General features: G+C 49.2%; 1 long non-coding RNA gene across 1 annotated transcript; it reads left to right on the top strand.

The window, feature by feature from the left end:
* Positions 1 to 1,165: 1,165 nt before the first annotated feature.
* LOC128812194 (uncharacterized) lies at positions 1,166 to 3,656 on the top strand. The gene is made up of 3 exons (XR_008438646.1): positions 1,166 to 1,461; positions 1,626 to 1,721; positions 3,458 to 3,656. It is a non-coding gene; the product is annotated as an uncharacterized LOC128812194 (long non-coding RNA).
* Positions 3,657 to 25,864: the final 22,208 nt, after the last annotated feature.

Here is a 25,864-nt window from a genome sequence, read left to right as displayed (position 1 = left end):
TGACATTTAAAAGAGCTGTTTCCAAACAAGCTGAGAAGGTTTCTAGAATGCCTCTATTTTTAAGGTTTTATCGAAATCAGCTTTTAATTATCTGTTTGGAAATAATTGTTAGTAAACAGCTCCGTGCCTGCTCTGAAGGCACTCACCAGACCTGTAAAAGCCAGCTAAAAACAGCCCATTTTGGGAAAGGAGATGATTTTTCCAAGCCCACAGAGTGATCAGATAATGCTCAAGCCCATGTGCTGCATCCCAGACAACGTGGCTGTGATTTACCATTTCCTTCAGCTCCTGAATCGTTGTCTCACTCAAGAATAAAGGTAGAGCAAAGTTATTTAAAAAAGAAACAGCCTCTTCCTTGGAAAACCCACAGCTGGGCTCTGCTGCCCGGAGGGAGCTCCCAGCAGGAGCAGATTTCAGGAATTTCTGAGCATCCTGTTGTGATGGAGGGTCATTCTGGGGGATGCATTTTATGAACGTTGGGAAATTGGTTTTGCTTGATTATGGTTAGGACTCTCTTCAAATGATCTGCCAGGACTTCAGGATGTCGAGGAAGAAAAGGGAGAAGAAATTAAGGCCTTCAGAAGACATTTTTGACCTGCTGAGCTGTTGTGTCTCCTGATCCCGCCACAAAGAGCTACCAGATGTCCCTGTCTCCTTTCCAGGAGGCTTTCAATAATTTACATTCCCAGCAAAATGAGAAGCCCCAAAACCAAGGCTGACTCACATTTGCTGTGGCCACGGGCTTTGCCCACTTGGCCATCACCACACGCGGCCCCGCGACAACCAATTACTCATAATTAATTATCAGCAAATTGCCAGAGCGGAGTTTCGGCCTCGTGTCCCTAACGCCAGCTCACAATTAATTTAATTCACCCCCCAGCCTAACCCAGGTTTGACTCTGCAGCTTGGCTCACTCAAAGACAACAATCCCTGTGCCTGGATCAGAGGGAAAGGCTGCCCAAACCAGGAATGCTTTCCAGTGAAGCATCAATCCCCATCCCAGGGCCCGGGTGTTGTGCGGACATTTGGACGTTTGTTCTCCCATGAATGAGGAGGTTTTGGAACGGTTGTGACCTCTCAGCAGGTGAGGTGTCAGGGAATCATAAACCCATGGAATGGTTTGGGTTGGAAGGGACCATCTCACTCCAACCCCTGCCACCACGGAGCCGCCCCTGCTGCAGCACATCCAGCTTGCAAAGCTTTTGGCATTTTTTAACGATCTGCCAGAACTTGGCTCTCTTGGCACGAAGGACACATTCTAAACTGAGATGCCTGTTTAAATCCCACCTGGCAGAGCCAAGCTAATCAATTTACCTTATCAAGCTGCAACGTCTAATCAGAGCTCTCCTGACACCACTCCCAAGCTGGGTTCAGCTCGTCCTGGAGGCAGTGTAGCCCTTTTATTACTTTCTACAACTTAATCACTGTGCTTTAAAGACATTTTCTCTGATTTGCTCAAAGGTTAGCCCCTCTGTCAATTTAAGTCAATATCCTCTTCTTTTCAAAATTAATTGCTATTAATTAATCACCATCTGAAGGAGTTTATTGGTATTGATTGGGTCCCTTTTGTGTGTTTCTGTGAGATCTCTCATTGGTCCTCCTCACTGGGTTTGTTTTTCCCCCAGGCCACAGAGCCCCTTTGGGTGAGTGTGGGTTGGCAGTGGCTCCAGACGAACATCCCAAAGTCCAGGAAAATCTTTCTGCTGAAGGATATCCATGGTGTAGGTTCCTCTGGATTTTATGGGATTCTCTGTTCTTCCTGAGTCACTTAAAATATCAGAGCCCTTCTTTCAACCCTATTTGGAAAACAGGTTTTGAAAATGTGTCTCAGTTTTGGGTTCCTGGCACCCTTTTTCCTGTGTCCATGGGACTGAGGAGCTGCTCCAGCACCCACACCTCAGTGGTGTGACCTCTGGGCACAGACTGGGGCCATCTAATCAGGACACGACCACACATCTTTCCCTGCTTCGTGTGCAGTGGGAAGGAGAAGACCTCACCACAAAGTCCCTGTGCAAGGCTCTGCTTCCCGCTGCTCTGCGGTGCTGGCGGGAGGCCGGAGGAAAAAGCATTAATTTCCTTTCCAGTTTTGCACCGTTATTGGCATTTTCTCTCCGACCTTTTTCCCAGTGTAATCATATAGCAGTGGTCAATATATTAAAAGCCAGTTTTCCTTGGAAGCCCCTCCTGGCAATGTGGAGTGACCAGTGTGGCACCATCTTCTTTTAACACCATCTTCTTTTTTAACACCCCCAAACTGGTGTTTGGGGCTGTTAAAAAGAGCCCAGGTCATGCTGGGACCTTACAGGGCTGAGCAGAGCAGGGAAATGCAGCAGGAGTGAGGATGGTGGTGGGAAGAGGTTTCACACTGAAGGAGAACCTGCACAATAAAGAGGTTTTCACAGGATGAGGAGCCACTTAAACGCAGTTTGATCTCAGGATCAGTTTTATTCCAACAAACCTGCTCAGCAGCAGGGCCTGGGACCCTTCAGACCTCCCTCCTGGCCCTGGGACAGCCTCAGGACAATTCACACCTGAGAGGAGAAGCAGCCACACTTCCCAGCCTGGCAGCAGGACCCACCTCAGCTCCTCCCCTGAGGATGAGCAGGGGGTGATTCCTAAAGCAGAGCTTCCCACCAGCTCCCCTGGAAAACCCGACGGCTTTTCCAGCTGGGGGTTCTCATGGTCCCTCTGGTCGGTGACACGACGGGCCCAGGGCACCGTCAGCGTCACTCTGTGTCTGATCCAGGACTCCAGGAGACACGTTCCAGGCTGCTGAGCCTGTCATTTGTCAGCCTCTGAAAAGACAGAATTCCTCCTCTCCAAAGCTTCCCCAGCTCCCCAGGGATGTCGTCAGCGGCTTTCACTGCCTTGAAAAAAATGTCATTTTTCTTTTTAAAGAGCACTACAATTATTATCACCAGGCCTCGGGGCACTTCACCCCAAATCACACAATGCTATTTCGGGTCTCTCTTTTACCACAAATGTTCAAAACCAGCTGCTTAAATCCGGTTTTCAAAAGTGAATTGGGCATTTAGCAGCCCGAGAGTCTCTTGGCGCCTCTGAGATGCTGTGGCAGCTTCCAGTCAGCCAGGAGCACCCAGAGGCTCTGTCCTGAGGCCAGGGACCATGTCAGAAGTGCCTTTCTGGGATCCTTCAGGGTCAGGTGGGACTTTTCTCCTTGCCTCACTCTTCAGGATGCCCAGGTGTGAGGATCCAGCTGTGCAGCGCTGACTCAGGCAGGGTCGCGCTCACCCTCCTCACAGAAAATATGGATTACATTTTGTGTATAAGGCTTTTTGGATTAATCCTTGCTCAATTTGAGGGGCTAATTACTCCTGGGACAGGGCCACAGGAGTCTTTTTGCCTGTGCAGCCTCTCCTGACCATGTTTATGGGTGAGTTTCCCCGAGCACCTCCAAGACTGAAAGCTTTTTTTTTTTTTTTTTTTCACGAGACAGATGGAGCTGTTCTTTCCAGGAGTGAGCAATATTTAACCTTAAGCACTTTCAAATCCGGCCTCAGGAATATTGAGATGAAAGGCTCGTGGCACTAAGCTCCTTTCAAATGGATATTGCAGCAGAGCTGCCTGGACATTTGTCTGGCTGAAGCTGAGCAGTGTTTAACATGCTGCCGGTGTGCCCGTGCTCCTCGAGGAGCCCCGACAAGAATAAATACTCGTCTTTCAGATTTAATTTCCAGCGGCGGCTCCGCTCTCGCTATTGTGTTTCTTCTGAGCATCCTTTATTGGACTTGAAGTTGCTGAGAGTGGCGGGGAGGGTGTGGTGTGAGATGGCTTCACCCTCTCCCTGCCGGTGATGAGGAGAGCTCCTGGGGCTGGGGTGGGACAGGGGACAGCCCTGGTGGCTCAGCATCACCGTGACACTGCTCACCAGCACCGTGCTGCAATGGCCGTGGTTTGGGTGGGAAGGGACCTTAAAAAGCATCTCATCCCAGCCCTGCCACGTGCAGGGACACCTTCCACTATTCCAGATTGCTCCAAGCCCTGCCCAACCTGGCCTTGGACACTTCCAAGGATCCAGGGGCAGCCACAGCTTCTCTGGGCACCCAGTGCCAGGGCCTCCCCACCCTCCCAGCCAGGAATTCCTTCCCAACATCCAACTTAAATCTACACTCTTTCAATTTAAATCCATGAGCTGTAATTATTGAAATGATGATATTCAATCAATGGAATTATAGAGTGATTTGAGTAGGAGAATAACAGCTGGAGAGAATGAAATGGGAAGTAAAAATGCATTTTCAAGAGCTTTTAGGTTTTCTCTTGGCCTGTTGATTCTTTACACACAAATCCTCATCTCAAAGTTGTGCACTGTGGGGGGAAGGGAGTGACTTTCTCCTCAGCGCACAAAACACGGGCACTTCTCAGGTTTTCTTAGGCTCTTGTGTATCCTCTGAGTTTTCCAGGGAGCCTTTTGGCTTTGTCCTCTGCAGTGGCCCCATGGCCCGGCCACGATCTGTATTTGTCTTGATCAGGATATTAAACCCCAGTCGTGCACAAAGCACCGAGGTCCCAGTGCACCACTGTTGAACTAAGAAATCATTATTATCAGCCAGAGGAGAAGGATGGATGATGGATAATGGGTCTCTCCCTGCCCAGCGATCATTACGCTCCTGCCGATGAGGCAGCAACTGTCTTAAGTCCCATTAGTGGATGATGGGCTGTCTGGAAGAGGATCCTCATTGCTGGGCAGGCAGCTCACTGCCTTAACCCCGCCGGGGAGGGACCGTCCCCTGCCAGCCCAGCCCCCAGCGTGTGGGAAAGGTGAAACGGCATCTCCCCTCGAGGCAGAAAAATGCAGAAACTCGAGCTGGAAGGCAACATGCACCTTCCTGAAGGGTCTGCCGGGCAAAAAAAAAATACACTTAGGGACGTGTTAGTGCAAGTCTGAGGGAGTTTTGAGAGTTTATAACTCAGAGGTGTCTCTTGTCTGCGCAGCTCGGCGAGGGTTAAACTCTCCCCGTGGCTGGAGCATCGATGGCCGGGCTGGGGCTGGGGGTGCAGGGAGTAGAGACAGCAGGGTCACCCCGAGGGATGCTCAGAGCTGTGCACGCCCGTGTCACAGCCAGCCTGGGGGTGGGCAGTGAAATGGGAACGAGCTGGACAGCAAAACCTCTTCAGCTGTGAAGGGGAGGTGGAGTGGGAGCCAACCCCAAAGTGATGTGGGAACCACCCCCAAAGTGATGTGGGAACCATCCTCAAAATGATGTGGGAACCACCCCCAAAGTGATGTGAGAACCATCCTCAAAATGATGTGGGAACCACCCCCAAAGTGATGTGGGAACCATCCTCAAAATGATGTGAGATCCACCTCCGAGGTGATGTGGGAACCACCCCCAAAATGATGTGGGAGCCACCCCCAAAGTGATGTGAGAACCACCCCCAAAGTGATGTGGGAGCCACCCCCAAAGTGATGTGAGAACCACCCCCAAAGTGATGTGGGAACCACCCCCAAAATGATGTGAGATCCACCTCCGAGGTGATGTGGGAACCACCCCCAAAATGATGTGGGAGCCACCCCCAAAGTGATGTGAGAACCACCCCCAAAGTGATGTGGGAGCCACCCCCAAAGTGATGTGGGAACCACCCCCAAAGTGATGTGAGATCCACCTCCGAGGTGATGTGGGAACCACCCCCAAAGTGATGTGGGAGCCACCCCCAAAGTGATGTGGGAACCACCCCCAAAATGATGTGAGATCCACCTCCGAGGTGATGTGGGAACCACCCCCAAAATAATGTGGGAACCACCCCCAAAATAATGTGGGAGCCACCCCCGAGGTGATGTGGGAGCCACCCCCGAGGTGATGTGGGAACCACCCCCAAAATAATGTGGGAGCCACCCCCGAGGTGATGTGGGAGCCACCCCCGAGGTGATGTGGGAGCCAGCCCCTCGATGGAGCAGGGGGAGGTGAGGATGCTGCCAGGGCTGGGGGAACAGCTCTGGGGTGTCTGAGCAGCCCTGCGGGCTCCTGGCATCCATTGCCAACCTTGGCTGGGAAATGCCGTGGGAAGGGCCGGGTCTCTCCCGACCCTGCAGCCTCAGAGAGGGCCTCCTGTCACAGCCAGTTCTGTTTTCATGGAATATTCTCCTGTTGCTGTGTGATCCCCGAGACCTGCAGCTCTGCAAGGTGTGGGGGGGGATCTGTTAATCCCAGAATGGTTTGGGTCGGAAGGGGCCTTAAAAATCATTTAATTCCAACCCCCTGCCAGGGGCAAGGACACCTTCCACTATCCCAGGTTGCTCCAGCCTGGCCTTGGGCACTGCCAGGGATCCAGGGGCAGCCACAGCTGCTCTGGGCACCTGTGCCAGGGCCTGCCCACCCTCCCAGGGAGGAATTCCTTCCTATTCACAGAATCAGAGAATCACAGAGTAACCTGAATTTGAAGGGACCCACAAAGATCATCGAGCTCCAGCTGGCACCTCCCACCACAAAGGGTATCCAGCCCAACCTCTGATCTAAGCCTCTCTCAGTTTAATGCCCCATCCCTCTAGAAAAGCGCTTGTGCAGCTCAGTAATTTTAAGTAAACTTTGAGAAATTGAATTTTAAGTCATATCTAAATCAGATCCGTCCCTGGCCTGTGACCTGGGCACAGGGTAATGAACAGAGGTATCTGCTGGGTGTCCCCGGGGAGCAGCTCTTCCCTTGGCAGCTTTGCTCTCAATTACACGGCCCTGAGTGCTGTGATTCATCCTGACGTGATCCCTGGTGATGAGAGCCCAGGACAGGATCCTGTGTTTAGCTGGAAATACATTTAAAAATGCATTCTGGAGGGTTTTCTTTAAATTATTAAAGAACAGTAATTCACCTTTTAAACTCACCAAGATGTAAAGCACTTTATGGACTATCTTTCAAATCGTTTTAAAAATCTTCAGATCCCCCTCTTGGTGCTCTCATAACTATTTAGTAAAACAATAATAAAACCAAAACCAATACAAATGTTGCCTGTTGTTTAGAGAAGTAAATATCCTTGGTAAGTCTTAGCAAAGCACTTACAACAGAGTGGTTTGGATGCAGTCCAGACTGTTCAATAGTTAATATATTATTCATATTAATAAAATAATGTTTGGAAAGGCACCAAGAGTCATAATCTGTGCAGCCAGACCTGGGGTTTAGCAGTTAGTTGACAATTAGTTACCAGCTGAGGGTTTCCCATGTTTCTCTGAGTTTGGGGTGTGAAGAGGATTTGAAGCCATGTCAGTGTCACAGCTGTGATTTATTCAGCATTCCCAGAGTCCCAACCAGGCTTCTCCTGGACCCCGGCGCTGGGCTTTCACCCAGGGGGCTCCATTCATTGTAAAATCAAATCCCAGCGGGACAAAAAGTTTGCAAAGCTCCTGGGTGCCCTGGCCGAGGACCCCTCTGTGCCCCCAGCCCTGGCCAGAGCCCTCCCAGCAGCTTGGAGGGGCTGAACCCTCTTGCCGGAGCAGGGGAAAACAAACGAGCCATTTGTAACCCTTAATTTAAACAGCTCCCGAAGTAATAGTATAAATAGTATAATGCAATTGTAATGGCTGATGAATTATGCATGCAGCCTCTTCCCTCTTTGAATATGCATGAGGCAGGAAATCGCCAAGCGGCACAATATTGCTGCTTTAGTGCTTACTTAGAGCCCTGCCCGGGGCTCTGGGGACAGCCAGCCCAGGGCTGCAGCTCCCCTGGCTCCTGCTCAGCACAGGGATGCTCCAAACCTGCTGAGAAAAGAGCTTCTGCTTTTCCAGCCAGCAGCAAGACCGGCACTTCCAGCCTTGGGCCAGGACGGTGTAAACAGCAGAGCCAGCCCCAGCTTTGTACAGCCCAGCTTAAAAATCAGGATAATATCAAACTAGTTCTAGGAGCTGAAGCAAATAAATTAATTTCAGTGACAGGAATAAAGTGGATCTAATTAGAAGTCCCTCTGCAGTGCCTCATTAGTGTGGTTGGTAAGTAAATGAAATTTCAGCAGTAGTGAGTTGGACTATTTGTCTTGGGGTATTTTTAGGATTCACAAAATGCCAACAAACCGGGTTTTCCTCACAGAAAATTTCCTTCATCAGATGTCTGGGGGCCTTCTTCACAGAGCATGGCACAGCCACTTCATTTACATTCCTCGGGCACTTGCCTTGCTCTCTGCAGCTCATTCATAAATTGAAACAAATCAAAGGGATTTTTGGAGACAAATGGATTTTAGCTGTCTCACTGCCTGCCTGTAACTCCACAGAGCAACGTGCTGCTGCTGAATCTGAACACTTCAGAAACTTCCTCCTTTTCCCCCTGTGAATAAACGACTCTTTTTTCCTTCTGTGGGTGCCACCACCCTCCTGCACAGACACCCGCACGTCGCAGGGTGATTTTATTACAGGCCTGTGCAAGGAGCAGTCATTTGTCAGTCTTATTCAACTTGAGGCAGCTGTTGGTAACCTGCAATCCCAGACTGTCACTCAGCACCGATTTCCCCTGACTTTCAGTGCCTAGAAAGTCATACCCCGTGGTAATTTAATGAGCGGGACATAAAAATTCTGCTCATACCCGCCCAGCAGTGGTCCTGACAGATCATTTAGTGAGAAGCTCTCCTTTCAGGACAGAGCCCTGCGATGGAAAGCGCAAAGTTATCCCGTTAATGATGTCCTCAACACATCAGAACCCCCAAAACCCCAGCAATTCACAAGGCTGATATTTCTGGGATGTGCTGCCGCCTCCGATCCCGTTGTTATTACAACACCACAAGGTCTGGATATTGGGAATTTAATCAAATTAATGGAGTTGCTGTTCTGGAGAGGTGGCTGAGGGACAGGTGCCCTGAGCAGGGAGTGACCTGGAGCCTGGCTGAAACGCTCTGCTCCTTGATGAGGGGAAGCTGAGAGATCCCAGGAGCTCTGCACGTTGTTTGCAGCTTTTCAGGGTTTGTTTCTTGTGCAAAAAAGAGGGGTTTTTGCATAAAAGGTGAGATTGCTGCCAGGGAAAGGTACAGGTTGCACCTCTGTGAAGGCATTTGGGTGCTTCCTGCCTGGTCTTTCCGTCAATAGGTGCTCACAGCCTCCCCTGACACCTGGAATAACAAGAATTCGGAATAGCAGGGGAAAAGCTTCCCAAAAACCTCCTTTTGCAGGACTGGGATAAAGAACTGCATGAGCTTTTGCCCCATTTGCAACCTGAATTTCTCTATTTAACAATAACCCCTGTGATGCTGGCAAAACGTTTGGATTGGGATTTTGGTGTTCAGCTTCCACCTCCAGAAATGCTGGAATTAAACACAATTTTTATGGCAGATTGAAGTGTTCAAGGCCAGGCTGGACAGTGCTTGGAGCAGCCTTGGATAGTGGAAGGTGTTCCTGCTCATGGACGGGGGTGGAATGAAAAGAGCTTTAAGTCCCTCCCAAACCAAACCATTCTGTGATTTTAAGCCTGATTTTAACACAAGAGCAGGCTTGGAGAGGTGGCCCAAAATTGGGGCCTACCCATTGCAATCAATTCTAACAAGGATATTAATTTGAACTGGGCTTTTAAAGCTTTATTAGACTGCAGAGGTTTTGACATCTAAATTAGTATAAAGTTCTTAAAGGATTTCCAGCCAATGGCTGTGATTAACATCTTTATTAAGAATTTTTACATTGATTAAATTCAGACACTTCCATTCTGTTCCACAGTGTAACTGCCTAGAAATTGGGCCACACAGGATGATTCATAAAGTTTAGATACCAGAATAACATCCTCAGGCAAGAATAATTTGATTTCCCCCCTCCCCTCAAACATGTTGCCATAGATTTTCCTAAATGTTTTACAAACAGTTATTAAAAGCACATTGAGAATCTGAATTCCCTGTGGGCAAAATGTTTTTGTACTTAACTTTCGTTTAATTCAAGAAAAAAAAAAAAACCATCTGGTTGGAGTTGCAGCAAAACATGGGAAAATCCTTTCCCAGCTATCACAACAACATCGATGCGAACCCAAAGATTGCTCGTGGCCACCTTCCCTCACCCCCTTCCCTCTGGGGCTGGGCAGAGCCAGGTTTGGCTCTGGGAGCCCCGTTTGGGATCAGGACAAGGCAAAGCTTTGGGGGCTCAGACATTTCCCCCTTCCCAAGGTGAGCTTTGCTGGGTTCCCAGAGCATGCTGAGCCTGTCACCCCGTGGGTGTTTGCACAGTGGTGGCCCTGACTGGACAACCTGAACGATAGAATCGTTATGGAATGGTCTGGAAAGCTCAGCCTGGCACTCCTGCCACGGGCAGGGACACCTTCCCCACACCAGGTTGCTCAGGGTGGTATTAAACAACAAGTAGGTGTTGTGGGGCTAAATGTTCAAAACGTTCTTCCTTACAGCCACCATCAGAGACATCAAAACCACTCCAGCATTAATTTAGCGAGAGTCAAAATATGCATTTATCAGCTTGTGCTTTTAAATAGCTCCTAACTGAGCAAATGGATGGGAATTAAAAAAAAAAAAAAAAAAAAAAAAAAAAAAAAAAAATCCAAACCAACACCCACCACCCCCTTTCAAATCTCCCTTCCCTTAACAGCCCTGGAAATTTTCAATGTCATATTCCTGTGCATGGCTGCCCTTAATCTGACAGTGTCACAGGGATCTATCTTCATTTTCTCACTCTTTTCATAATCTAATCCTCAGCTCTAACATGCAATTAGTGCCCTCCTCGCCCCTCGCATACCAAGCAGGCTGATTGCTACAGCTTTCCCTGTGCAATCCATTTAGCCCCGCGCCTCATAATGAATATGTACATTTGGAGGACCTCGCCGAGGAGGGTCACAGGCAATCAACCTTGAATTCAATTATGCGAGTCAAGGTTAATGACTCGGCGCAGTGGTCGGAGGCAGCGAGGCTCCCGCAGATTAAATCGGGCTGTCACAGCTGCCAGCGCCGCGTGCCGGCGACAGCGCCGGGACAAGGGGCTGGCACTGCCACACCCCATTGTCCGCCTGCCCCGGCCCCAATGGCATCGGGCAGCAGCAGGGCAGGCCTGGGGGGGCACGGGGGGTGTCTGTGCCCTGCCCCGGGGACAGCGCTGCCACCCGGGCAAGGGGCACCAGGCGAGGGCTTCTCGCAGCACGAGGTTTGTACTCCGCGGGAGAAACCCCAAACTCTGTCCCGTGCCACGGTCCCTGCCCTGCGGGAAGCCCGGAGTCACACACTGCTCCCACTTCCCGGCTCATCCCGGGGCCAGCACCCCGCGGGTGGCTCCGGGGCTCTGTGCCCGCTGCGGCCGTGCCAGGGCTGGCACCGGCTGAAAGGTGCCACCAGCCCATGTGGGAGCTGCCAGGAAGGGCTGCTGCCAGCCCAATCCTCACCCTCATCACCCCAAGGACAGATAATGTTGTTTCAGGACAACTTCCCAGCTGATATTTAAATGGCACCCATTTCTTTGATTTTCTCTCTCAGGGGACACATTTTTTTTTTTTTTTGTTTGCTCCAGGACTAACGAGGGTGTAAAGGAGCTGAGGACAGGCTGGAGCTGGGGCTTTGCTGGGAACTGCAAAGACTTTATGACAAATTTCCACACCCATGAGGGGGTCAGCTGCACCCCTGGCTCTGGGGTGTCCCAGCTCAGGGCAGAGGTGTTCTGTGCAATGTGTTCACCCCAAACAGAACCAGAATCCACAGCCAGCCCTGCCTCCCCCTGCCCATCCAAGGCTTCCCACAGGGCTGCACACTGAGCACGGAGTTATTTAGTAGTGCAGACAAATTAAAAACATAAATAACCTTCGACTGTCGGAATCTTTTCAATAAAAACAAATTATGGGGTTTATGTATGTAAAGCAGTTTCGCTTGGTGTGAAGAATCTTTTACAGGTGATTTATGCTGTTATTAAATATGGGACAATTTTTAGAACCAAATCACTGCTGTCATTTGGGGACCATTACATTGTATTTAACACAAATTCTTAATGAATGTCTTTTTCAAAATGTTCTTCCAATGCTTAGATTTTAAAAGAGAAACCCCTTTATTTAAAAAAGATCGTTTTGTTTATTTTGTCTTCTTTTCCTTTCTTTCCACTGGGAGAAAAAACTGGAGAGGGAAAAAGAACAACTGTAGTTCCTATAACTAGGCTGGCAGAGATGCAGCCCAAGACCTGGCAGAGCATTTCAATATATCCAAATTCCTCATCCCTCACTTTGAAACATTTCCCATGCTCAGATGGGCACCCAAGGCCTTCCAGCAGGTGCCCATCACTCTCCCCACTGCCCAGTGCCAGCAAGGATGTGCCTCAGGAGATGGAGTTTTGGAATATGTTCACGAATTCCTTGGTAAAAGCTGAGGATCCTTCTGGGTTTATTTTTTTTTTCTCAGTGTCTTTACAGCCAAGGTGTTCAGCACTTGGTTGTGCAGGGCTGGGCAGCACAGCCATGCCAGGACAACCCTGAGAAACTTACCCTGGAGAAAAGGACATCTTGATGTTTCTATTTAAAAGTCCCAGCTTTCCCCTCTGCCCAGCGCTGCGGTGTCAGGGGAGAGGGGGGAGCCCCCTGAGTGAGGTCAGAGCCAGAAGAGCTCCAGGCTGGGGCTGCTCCATCACCTCCTCCGTGCCCTGATGGCACAGACCACCACGGACCCACTGCTGGGCTCCCCACGATGATGGGACACTTTTAATTGTACTGGTTGTTCATGCAGGAGTCATGAATTGCTCCCTACAAATGGTGATTAAAAGGGAGGATAAAATACAGGTAGGCAGGCTTAAATACATTCCTGCTACTTAGAAACTGGAAAAGGTTGCTGGAGATCTGTTCAGCTGTTCCATCAGGAGTTAAACATCCAGAAATCAGCTCTCCTGGGCAAGAGGAACGAGCTTGTGAGTGTTTGGTTCAGCCCTGGAAATCTGGGACAGACTTAAACTTCCTTGAAAAAAATATTTGGACGAGACCCCATGATGTGTGCCCAGGCTGAGGGGTCAGAAGTCAGGAACTTTGGGAAATCCTGGGGATTGTTCCCAACAGGAGCAGTGCCTGCAAGTGGTGGTGGAAAGTTTAGAGCAAAGACGAAACAGGAGAAAAGCAGTGGGTGCTGCCCGTGGAGAGGTGACAGCTGGCATTAAGGGAAGGCTTTGTTGGTGCCCAGTGTGATTTGTGTGACACACAGATTCCTTCACAGCCCACGGAGACACCTCTCAGGTGTTCCAGGATTTAAATGAGTTGGTTTGGGCTGTGGGGAGCCTCTATTGAGGATTCACGAATCCCCCGCTCCGGCGTGGACACCTCCTGTTATTTCAGCTCCTGAAATGCAATTCTAGCCAAAGCCAGAATTTGTTCCATCATGTTAGGGACAAACAGCAAATTGAGGCTTGTTCAGGAGGGGCAGCGTGACAGGAGCAAAATGCAAACTTCTGAGGGGCTGGCACAGCAAGCTCAGAGCAGATCCGTGTGCTCAGGGAGACATGGAAAACTACTGCTGGGCTGAAACTGTGGAGAATCCACTCTGCCCAGTGTTTGGATGTCCTAATCCTGGCCATTCTCAGACACTGAGCAGTGGCATATTTTAGGATTATCTGATCAGAGTCACTTAAAATTGCTTTAATTAGATTATTGGATATTACAGCTCCAGAGGATGCTGTGGCGATGAATTGGGTGCCTAAACATTTCAGATTTAATTGGTCTAATATAAAATATAGGATCACACCTTCCAGGCTTTATTTCCATTTCTTCCAAGTACCTAAAAAGTCTTGCAGGGAAAAGCAATGAGGTTGTTTTGCCCCATCTAATATGATATAAATGGTTGGCAGGGAAAGGGCTTAGAGAGGAAGTTTGGAAAACAATTTGGTGTACAGGTGATACACTGGTGTGACTGGTACCAGTATCCTTAAATTTCCAAAATAAATTGTTGTAGCAAAATATATTCAGTAACAGCTGTGAGATCAGACATTACAAACCAGTGTCGTTATTATACACATTTATATTAAATTAAACTTTTGCATTAATAAAAGCCACCTCAAACCCAGACTTTGAGACACTTTTCTGGGAGCATCCAAAGCTTTTGCAATGAGAACTGAGAGTTAAATAAAGCTTTCCAAAGGATTTATCAGGTAAATGTTATGGATTGACATGATTTAATTTATGGAATTAGTTTGACTTTCAATTACCAGGCTTCACACTGAATCACTTTATATTTTGAGCTCTGTAAGTAGCACTCCTTACACTCGATCTTTCATTTGGGGAAGGATTATCAATAATTAGACACCGTGGCCTTATTGATCAACTAATCAATAGCCACATTAATCGTCAGCAGTCTGAAAACAATTCACTCTTTGCATGAAAAGGAGTGGGTGCAATCAAATTAACATCCTGTGCCTCACCCCCTGCAGGTGGTACCTTTCTGAGAGAGGGGATCTCTGAACCTGCTGCTGCACACCCAGAGAGCCTTTGCTCTTCTTTTGAACTTCTTAATTAAGTTTGGGTCATTGTTTCTCAATTTTCTGCTGTTGATTTGTCACTAACAATAACTTCTGGCCCAAAAACGTGTTGGATAGAGAGAGAGAGTCTCCAAAGGTGCCAGTTTATCCCCACATGAGCAGTACAGAGGGATTGCAGGGTGAACCCCAAGGCTGAGCTCTCATCCACATCCCCATCACCCCAAAGCTCAGCAGAGGTGAGCTGGAGCTGCCCCCCAAACCAGCTGCTTCACATAAATGTCTCTCTCTGAGTTTTCCCCCTTTAATCACTCAAAATTTTCACATTCCAAAGAATTATACCTGCACGTTTTCCAAGTTACACGGGCTTTCCTCAATCCAGAGTGGAGCACCTGATTAAGTTTGTGTTTGCTGTTCTTGGTCATAAAAAATCATTTATAGCCAAGCCTCTCCATCAATCAGGTGAGACTATTAGGAAAACAACAAACTGCCCAATAAATTATCCTAATCTGCTGTAAAACTGATCTTAGTAATTAATTTAGTCAATTATATTTAACCAGTTGGCAAGTGGCCTAAATAATGTAATCGCATTGGGTTTTTCAGGGAATAAAACCTGAGAGAGCCGTAAAAATCATTCAGAGTAGCATGGAACTGTAATTTTGATTTGGGGTGTGACGCAGAGCAGTGGCTCAGGTGGGCACACGGCCTCAGGCACAAAAAATGGTTTTTGTGGTGGTAACTGCTGAGGGGAGATGGGTGCGAGGCCCCCCGGCTCTGCTGAACCACATCCCCTTCCAGCTGTGGCTTTAGGGGGTCCCTGTCCTTGGGTGAGGGGACTCTGGTTGCTCTGACACCCCTGGCAAGGTCTCAAAGCTTTGGCCCCTGGGGTCCCTGCTCAGCCCCCTCAGCTGAGGGAGAGCAGATGCAGATCCTCCATGTTCATGGGAGTTGGGCCTGCAGGCCTCAGCAGGTTTTGTTTGTCCAGAGTCAAACAGCAGTTCCCGGCCTGGTTCAGAGCAGGATTGGTGTGGTTCTGTGTGGTGTTTTGTGTGCTCATGAATCCTCTGGACTGGCAGGGATGTGCACATCCTGGTGGGAAGGGCCTGTTTGTTTCCTTCCTCTGAACAGGCCCCTGCTCCGGTGTCAGGGCCTGCCTCTGCACCTGGAGATAGCAGCAGCTATTCCAAAGGGATTGTAATGGACACTTGATGGATAATTGAGGTGAAATCCACGTGTTGCAATTTATGGAGTTGGATAAAGGCCGTGATTATGGTCAGGGAGGCAGAGTTTGCTACAGCAAACCCTAAAAAGGACCTGTTGGGGAGGCCATTGGGGAGTGCCCTGTGCAGGAACCACGGCTGGAACCACATTCCCAACGCTCCCCTGAACGCCATCCGTGCCACTGGTGTGTTCCTGCTCCTTGCCAGGCACATTATCCTTGCTTTCCAACGATAAGAACATTTCTCCATCACATCTTCCCATCCTTGACATTAACCAGGGGGCTCATTCCACACTCCCCTCTCCACAAAAACCTGGCAAAGCAGCAGCGTTTGTTCCCCCGTGGTCACCCGAGCCTTCGACTGGGAGCGACTGGATCCTTTGTGTTTAACCCATTGCATCCAGCCTTGGGCACATGTGGGACATGGGGATAGTGGGATTTGCTCTGTGTGATATCAGAGGATGTGCCACCATCGTGAGGGGCTCAAACTGCTGGCGTGGAGTATTTTACCTTTGGGGAGGTAGCAGTTTTGTGCTGTGAAATGGCAACAGGGCTGCTCCTTACCCAGTGTGGTCCTGGGAATGCTGCCAGGGACACAGATCCTGTCCCCACATGGGGGACAGCAGGGAACAGCCAGCCCCCTCCCAATGCAATTAGCATGAGTTACCTCAGCTCTTTATTAGTAGTAGTTGCAGTAGTATAAAACCCTCCAATGTGTACATCAAGACCCGTATCCATACTCAGATCCACACATCCCTGATTTCTTTGCTGGTGGCTGTGAACCAACCTGCTGTACCCTGCAATTCCTCCTGCTCTGTGCATGGCATGGAATCATGGAATCATGGAGTTGTTAATTAATAAAACACCCTCTAAGATCAGGGAGTCAGACCACCCCCCAGCACTGCCAAGGCCACCAGTGACCACGTCCCCAGGTGCCACATCCACACGGCTTTTGAATCCTCCCAGGGATGGAAATTCCACCACTGCTCTGGGCAGCTGTGCCAGGGCTGGACAACCTTTTCCATGAAGTAATTTTCCCAATATCCAACCTAAATCTTCTCTGGTGTAACTTGAGGCTGTTTTCACTTGTTCTTTGGGAAAAGAGACCAACCCTCACCCCGGCTGCCCCTCCTGTCAAGGAGTTGTGCAGAGCCAGAAGGTCCCTCCTGAGCCTCCTTTTCTCCAGGCTGAGCCCCCCCAGCTCCAGACCCTTCCCCAGCTCCATTCCCTTCTCTGGACACTCCTGCAAGATCCCACATCTCCAGCAGGCTCCATGCGTCCATCCCACCCTTGGCAGGTCGGACTCTCAGCACGTGTCGGGGCTCACGGAGGAGTGAGAACCCCTCGACTCCGTGCCCAGGGTGACTCCTGCCTGCCAACAGCGCCGTGCAATAAAGCCTGGCTTAAAAGCCCCATAAACCCAGCAGTTATAAGACACGGAATGATCTGAGGCAGGGCTGGAGCAGAGGCCTCCTGCCTTTGATGTTTATTGCCACAGCGGAGCAAATCGGAACAATGCCGGGCTTCGTGAGCCCTTCTTAGCGCTCGGAATTTCACATTTGTTTCCAATTTTACCAGTTGCCATTGTGGGCTTTCCTTCTGCCATTGTCTGAGGGGTGGCGGTTGTAATTTCTGTTTTGTGCTCCGTAATTCCGAGCAGTCCAGGCCAGGCAGGAACATCTGCATGGAGGGCCCTGCCCTCCTGCACCAGGCCGTGTTGGAAGGTCACTCTCCTCATAAACTTCGTTATCGCTGTTGGTTTTATTCATTATATTTGACATATTAAGCTTCTGTATCTTGGCATAAAGGACACAATATTGCAGCATATTGGCAAGCTCATTTGCTTTTCACAGCCAGTGTTGTGTCCAAATAGCAGTCCCTGGGGAGCAACACGTGGATATAGACTGCAGGAAAATGAGCCTCAGCAGCAGGTGGCCTTTTGCAGCCTAATGAACACGGCAATCTGTTACCAGCACGGCGAGGCTTTTCACCAGACAATTAGGCAACTAAGCATGTAATTATTCAGGCCAACAAGAAGAGCCTCTTCTCTAATTTCATCTTTTCATTGCTGTTTACTCACCCACACTCCCCTCATTAATGAGAGATTTTCCAGTCTATGCTAATTGGTTTCAATAACATTCATTTCAGTTGAAAGGGAGCGATTCTGTTAATTGGGAATCGAAGGCGTCTTTTCATTTCAAGTGCGTCCTGCCATGGAAATCTGAACACTCTCAACAGGTTTGAGCTAATGAAATTAAGTTACACAGCCACTGGTGGTGTAATAGAAATAAAGTAATTTATTTTCACTGAAGCATGTGCTATAGGTCCTGAACAATTAATCCAGCTCGTTGGGGAGAGCCATCGGAGGAGGTGATTTGGAACAAACAAGGCTGCAGCTCCAGAGCTGCTGCTGCAATTCTCAGGGTGGTTTCACTGCCGAGCTCTTCAGCACCACCCAAAATGTTTAATGGGAATGAGAAGCATTTATGGAAACACTAATTCTTTAAGAGCTGTTTGGGAAATAAAGAAACAGAGCGCAGAGCTTGCCAGCCTGTTAAGTGTGAGGGTGGGTTAAAGCACCATAAAATAAACAAATGGGTGTTCCCGGCTCTGAAATCTGAGCCCTCCACAGGGCACGTGGTGCTGAGAGGACTGGGGAGCTGTAATCTGATTTCTCCAGCGCTCGGGACCTGGAAAGCAAAAGGGAACTGGAGCCCAAGAGTCAAATATGTTTGGGTTTTTTCATTGACCACAAGTATGAGGAATTATTTTGAAGGAAAAGTGAGATTCTCAATTATCGCTGTAACTTCTGGTGCTCAGGCTGTAAAGAAAACTTCAGCTACCTCATTCCAGCTTTAGGCTTGAAGTGGTTGATTTTTAAGGTCCCTTCCAACCCAACCCAGTGCAGGATTCTGTGATTCTGCCATAGATAAACCTTAGAACATCTGCAGGGAGCACCAAGGTGGAGGAGGCAGCTTGGAGGTGTCTGAGCATCCTGGCCATGCCCTGTCTTTTCCTTGTGATGGAATCCCAGAACAGTTTGGGTTGGAAGGGACCTTCAGGGTCATCCAGCCTTCCACTGGACCAGGTTGCTCAGAACTTGGTTGTCCTGGAGTGGGTGATCCTAACTGCTGCAGGTCACTGCTGTGGCCATTAATTGATTCGAAACAAATTTGCAGGATGAGAACTACAGTCTCCAAGCAATGCCAGGGATAAAGGATTGCTTTCCATGTGGGAAAAATCAGGGAACTTTGAAAACTTCAGTGCTTCAGTGTGGAGGAGACCAAAGCTGGCACGTGCCTGAATGCTCTCTGGAGCTGAACATGAGCCAAGGGCAGAGGGATATGGAAATCTCTGCAAATTCAGATGTAATTATGGATTTTTAAATGAAGATACAGCATATATTTAAACTATCTCTCGGACATCCAAAATGCATATGCAAAACAGCATAACAAGTACCCCAAACCATACATTTTCTTGACTTAATCAACTTTTAAGGGATACTTTCAGCTTTTCTCACCTTTTCTTCCCTGGCATTAAAGCAGCCTGATGAATTTGACACAAGTGAAAGGACAGTGTACAACTTTTGTTTTTATCCAACCTGATAATGGGAGGTGCTGTTCCAAACCTTTGTGGATAACCCATCCCCTGTGCTGTTCCTCCAGCTGGAATATTTGCTTGGTGGGAGATGCCCTTTCCACCAGCAGGAAAAGGAGCCCTGGTTTGCTGCTCGTGTTTCATCTTGGGTTTATTTATAAGCATTTATGCCAGCGTGGGGGATGTAAATGCTAATGTTGGTTCTTTTAAAACCTGGCTTCCAAAATGCATAATAGGCAGAGCCTGATAAAATAATACTCTGCAGCCTGTTATGAATATTTCAAAGAATTATTTCTTTATTTTGCGCAGAGCTCATCGGGCTGACGTTTGATTCATAGCTGCACAAGCGTACCTGGGGTTGCTAAGGTTACCCAATTTCATTCACCCATGGATAGTTGAGATCTACATAATCCCATCAGATCTTCCACTGCATTTCCAAGTGCTATTGATGAATGGGGCCTTGCTCAGATGATGTGTCCATTTACATGTGATATATCTCACGAGTCCTGTCTTCGGGAATATTGCAGCTGATGAAATTTCCCATTATGTGCACACACAGAAAGCAGAGGTGCGTGGGTTTATTCTCAGCTTGAACAGGCCCCAGAATTAGGAGCCAAGGAGGGTATTTTGTACTTGAATCTCGCTTTTTCTGCCCAAATTGAGAGTGTTGTGACTGTAACACCAGATTGTGCTTTGGTCAGAGTTCTCTGCAGTGATACCATCTCCTGGTTGCCACCAGAAAGGCTCAGGCCCTCACTTCATTGAGCTCACCAGTGACACCCTCAGCACCTTTGAATAGGAAATATCACATGAAAAATGAGCAGCTTTTCCAGCAGAAGTTGCAGACCCTGGGGGATGGCTCAGGTTGGGCATTGTGGCTCTCAGGGTGACATGAACCAGGGGACAACTGGGGTGGGGGGGAAGATGCACCACAGAGACCACAAGTCCTGAGCAGTGCCCTCCCCACCTCCTGAGGACACAGATTGCACACAACATAATTTCTGTGTTCGAAACCACAGCCAAGCCATAGGTGCCCTTTAATTTGAATTTACAAGGGCTGAACAGCAACTGTCGACCCAGAGTGTTGGGAGACAAAGGAGACTTTAACTCCCCCGACCAGCCAAACCCAAATCCCTCTCCTTGTGTCCCTTCTCCTCAGAAACCCAGCCCAAACCACATCACACAGGCTGGGAAGCTCTGGAACTGTGGTCTTGCTGGGACTGGGGTGGGCTGGGAGGCACTGGGGGCCCATGGAACCCCCAGGAGCCAAACTGAAGTGTGGGTGCAGCCAGTGTGGTTATCCCAGGGGAGCAGCCCTCACTGCCCCAGTGCCCTGCTGGGACAGATCCTGTTTGCATAAAAGGCTGAAAATCAAACAAATTTGGTGTCAGTGGGGCGAGGACTGACAGTCCCAAGTCATTTATTCCCGGAGCAGACCAAGGCAGCAGCTGATCTCAAAAGCCAGAGATGTACATCCCAAATCTTCTCAGAGCTATGTTTGCAAGTGGAAGGAGGAAACTGTTATTGAGGCAATCTGAGGCTGGAGCCTGTGCAGCCCTGCAAACCCACGCTGTATTTCATCCTTTAAAAGCTATCACTTTACTTAGCAAGCTGCGTACTACAATTATACAATGTTTTTCTTGGCCCCCAGCTACATTAAACATCCATTTTACAGCGTTTGCTGTGCTCCCCTGAAAGCCTGGCTCCCGAGGAGGGGTTATAAAGGGCGATACTGTAAAAAAGGACACGGGTTCCTCATTAACTTTATAGTTTTACTGCCTTGTTTTGGGGCACCTTCCTTTCCTCCCTTCCTGTGGCTGGTGCACAGCTACTTTACCCAAGCGGATTTGGCTGGGAACGTTTTCCAACAGCATCCTCTGCTCCTGGCCGCAAAGCCCCTCCTAAAGCGGATCCAAAGCCCCTCCTCTCAAAGCCCCCAGGCTGAGCACACAGAATCTTGGAATCACAGAGTCATTGAGTGGTTTGCGTGGGAAGGGACCTCAAAGCCCAACCAGTCCCACCCCCTGCCATGGGCAGGGGCACCTTCCATAGTCCAGCTTGCTCCAAGCCCCGTCCAAATCCTCCGGCAGGATCCCTCCCACGGCGGCTCCCCTGCTATCAGGAATAAGGCACCTCTGCAGCGGCGAGGGCAGAGCTCCCTCCAGAGCCGCCCGCCGCAGGATTTATGTTTCCCACACGTTCCCAGGCCAGCTGGACTTTTTTACACCCCTGCGCATTATCGAGACAGGCAGGGCAGCCGATTAAATCATGTTTGAACGTGCATAAAACCTGTCCTCGTTCCTGCACAGCCTGGCCAGGCACAGGCTCTGCTTGCTGCTAATTATAGCCGATAAAAACTGCCCGGCGCGGCGGAGCCCTCCCGGCGCAGACAACGTCTCGAGCTGTTGATTATTTAGCCCTATTATATATTGATAGCTTAGGATTTATTCCTGAGAGCAGAGCCCAATAGCTGGGGCTCGGCTGGCGCTGGGGAACGGGCTCTGAGGCCGTTAGCCTGGGGTAATCTATCAGCGGGAGGAGGAGGAGGAGGAGGAGGAGGAGGAGGGTGCTCCAGCAATTAGGGAGCAGCAATCCCGGCGATGGGCTATCGGCAGCATAATAGAGATAATGGCTTTTACTGGCCAGGCCGGGCACGGGGCTGCCGGGGAAGCAGTGACATGAGATAAATAGAGAAATGCTCATTAAAAGCTGCTGCGAGCGCGGGCGCGAGGCACCACGGTGTCTGGATGGAGCAGATCCTCCCGATACGGGCGGATGTTGCAGGGAAACCTAGATGGCTGCAAATTTAAGGGCATACATTAAGCTGGTGTTTGTGACAGAATTAAGTTATTTCCAGCCCAACGTGTTTCTTATTACAGCCCCCCGCTCCCTACGATACTATTTTTACTGCCTGCATTGTGAGATGCCCTTTTTTCCCCTCAAGTTTTCTGCCCCAAAACGCCAGATCTTCCCCAAAACTCCCCTCAGCACCAGCGCTGGCTGCCAAGGTGGCCAAGGGCAGCTGAGAGCTGTGGAAAGCTTCAGCTGCAAGGGAGCATCTTCTCAGTGGGGTCAAATGTCCATCACCCACCAACAGCAGTGGTCAGCCAACATCAGGCAGCGATCTCTGCGCTCTGTGGCAGGGACAGGACCCAGGGGTGGCTGGAGCTGGGCCAGGGGAGGGTTAGGTTGAATATCAGGAAAGGTTCTTCCCCCAGAGGGTGCTGGCACTGCCCAGGCTGCCCAGGGAATGGGCACAGCCCCGAGGCTGCCAGAGCTCCAGGAGCCTTTGGACAGCACTGCCAGGGACGCCCAGGGTGGGATTTTTGGGGTGTGTGGGGTCAGGGGCTGGACTGGAGGATCCTTGGGGGTCCCTTCCAGCTCAGGATATTCCATGATTCTATTTTATGAACAGGCTACAGGAATGGTGACCACCCTCTATACCCATTTCTCCATATTTAGTGCAGTCTGCCTAAACAGTTCTGATCCATTAAGGGTTGGAATAGGCTCCAAATGCTGGACTCCATATAAATGCATGACCTGTTCACACGAGGAGAGCTGAGCCTGGAATGGGCAAGTGGATTTAGAGGGAAGCAGCTCTCCAGAATGAGAATGTGCTTTACCTTCATTAGTGTTTAACCCTTAAACAAAGGGTTTGAGGGGTACAAAATTAACAGGTGAATTATGAAGGTACCACTTCACACCCAGGCATAAATGAATACATTTACTACAAACCCCTGAAGATGAGCAGGCAGCAAAGTGTACAGGTTAATCAAGTGTTCAATAATAACTAAATTTATATACTGGTTATAAATTACTTCATTTTGTCATCACCCAATCTGTGAACCACAAGGTATCAGAGAAAAAATTCATATTGGAGTTCTGCTGCCTGAGTTAATGGGAGCTGGGCACTGGAAGAGGCACAGGGCGAGCATCATTCCCTGGCAAACACCACACACATCCCTCTCTGCTCAAAGGAGGCAGCGAAAGGGTCCAGCTTGAAGATTTTCTCCTTCTGAATATTTCAGTTTAGCTGAATATAAATAAATCAGGCACTTCCAGACTCAGCAGGATCCTACCTCCTGCAATATTGCTCTGTCATCCTATTCCTGCCCAGCCTTCCTTCGGCATCAGCCCGGCTGCATCCTTTATTAGTTCTGTGCTCGCAACTGGCCGGGGTAGATCCGGTTACCGGAACTCCCAGTGGCAACTGGGAGCTTTCCACTCACCAGTTTGGCCTCCCAGTGCCCAGGGAAGGCTGGGAGTGGGCCCATCCCAGCAGGGACATCCCTGTTCCCAGCATCAGCCCCGCAATGGGATCAGGTCCAAAGGCAGCCCTGGCACAGGGGGATGCACATGGCCAGCGAGCAGGGACCGTGTCCCTGGGGAAGGGATTCCACCCCCTGGCATGTGCAAAATCCCTCTCTATCCAAGCAGGTGAGGGCTTTTTGGATTTTCTCTCCTCTCCTCTGACGTGGACTCAGTGAGCTCAGGCCTTTCCTGAACATCCCTAAAGAGACAATGAGCTGGGATGAGCTGGGAACACTGGAGGCTGCTGGGATCTGCTGGGATCAGCTGGGACATCCTGGCACTTGCTGGGATGAGCTGGGACGTGCTGGGACAAACTAGATGAGATGTGACATCCTGGCACATGCTGGGATCAGCTGGGATGTACTGGGATCTGCTGGGACATCCTGGCACATGCTGGCATGACTTGGGACGTTCACCACCATGCTCAGCTCCCTGATCCACACCAAAGCTGACTGAGAAGGGCACGGGCATGGCTCTGTCCAAGCATCCCCTTTTCCCAGCATCTCTTTATTCCCAGTCCCTCTTCCCACAGGCCCCAGGGTGTGACTGCTGCTCACACATTCCAGGCAAAGGGGGGGAAGCAGGGATCTGGCAGAGCACCTTCATTTTGGCAACTCCTACATCACCATCAATCACAGCACACAAAACATTGCAATTTTACTGCAACAACAATTTTGGAATTGTTTCCAAAAACACGCCTGAAGGTTTTCCCTGTATTTCTCTGAAGATTCATGAGACCAGGCTATTTTTCCCAAGCAGGCTGAGTTTTACTGGCGTGTTCTGCTCAGCAAAGGAGTGAATCTGATAGTGCTGGGCCGGGAGGATGTATTGATCTCAGCTCTGAGAGTGCCTTGGCTCCGGGTGGATGAGGCCATGCAAAACGCAGATTGATTTTAGAAAGAGCTGCCAGGAAGAGCTGGGGTAGCTCAGGGATGGCAGAGGCACCTGGTTCATTCCTCAAATATTTGTCCACAACCCGGACACCGCTCCGGGGGATGGATGAAGTTGGGAGATGCTGAGATGCGTGGCCTGAGCACCCCTGGTGGTTTTGGGACCAGGGAGGGGGTGACTCCACGTGTCCTGTGGGTCTTGGTGGGGTTGGAGCATCCCCTTGTCCCTCCTTGGGGTCTCCCACACCCTCCACTGTGCCAGACCCAAAAGTTGGACTTGACCCTTGTGGGTCCAGATTGGGATATTCTGTGATTCTGGGATTCTGGAATTCTGTGATTCAGGGATTCTGTGTCTGACCCCCTCAGGTTCCATCAAGACCCTCACAATTCCCAATTCCTTCCCTTCTCCAGGCCCTGATTGGCTTTCTCTTCCTTACATTGGTACTGAAGACATCCCAGGGAGATGACGTGGAGTGGGGGCAATAAAAACCCCAGACTTTGGGAATGGAAGCAGCACCGACCATATTCCTTCAGCCGCACGCTCATTACACCTAATTTGCATGTGCTAATTTCCAGTGCACACAGAGAACGTGGCGAGCAGGGCACCCTCAAAGCTCAGTCCTCCCAGACTGCTGGGAATTCTCCTCTGGCTGAGGGGACTGAAGAACCACGACAGGCATCAAAACCCAAGGGAAACAACAACAAAAAAACCATAGCAGCTGTTAAAATGTCTTGTGTTTCTTTCCTGCATGAGAGAAACTATTTAAACTGGCACAAAATAAATTTAGGGAGCATATTCTTGGAATTACATAGAAAAATACCCCATACGTTTTGGCAGCAGCTAAACATATCCTTAATGGAATTCATATGGGGCCTGGAGTGATCACAATGTTTGGAGAGGAGCCAGATAGTAAGTAATTTAAACATCACAGGAAATTAAATTTTAGAATTCAATTTTGCATAAAGTTTTCTGTAATGAAAATGTCACACATAAATTATGAAGTCTGATTATATTCTTTTTTGACTTTTTAATAAAATAATAGAGGCACTTGACAGTCAAGAACAAATGCATATTTTATGTGAGGAGCATTACGTTAAAGCAACGTCCTGTGGAAATAATGGAACAGATGTTAACACTGCTCTATCAGTTATCAGGTGCTCTGTTCAACAGCTTCAAACACAAGTATTTATTAAAAATGCTAACGGGATTGTCTCCCAGGGTTATCTAATTGTGGGCTTAAAATGGAGGTCTTTAATGTAATTAATTATAGCTGTGGAATTATAGAGTTAGGCCATAATTTATTGAATATGTGGATGTGTCCACATATAAATTATATGCTGCTGTTAATATAGAATTAATTCCAGGCAGGGGGAGAAGGACTTTGGTGAAAACACAAACTTGGTCATAACAGAGCCATAAATCAGAACTAATCCCAATTGTCCCTTCATTTCCATGGAGGGACTCAAGGCTGGCACGTCTCAAACCTCACCCACTCTGGGGG

This window comes from Vidua macroura, chromosome 10 (genome assembly GCF_024509145.1).
Source record: "Vidua macroura isolate BioBank_ID:100142 chromosome 10, ASM2450914v1, whole genome shotgun sequence".
Classification (NCBI taxonomy): Eukaryota; Metazoa; Chordata; class Aves; order Passeriformes; family Viduidae; genus Vidua; species Vidua macroura.
Note: the sequence above shows the minus strand (reverse complement) of the source record. Positions and strands in the feature narration are given on the sequence as shown.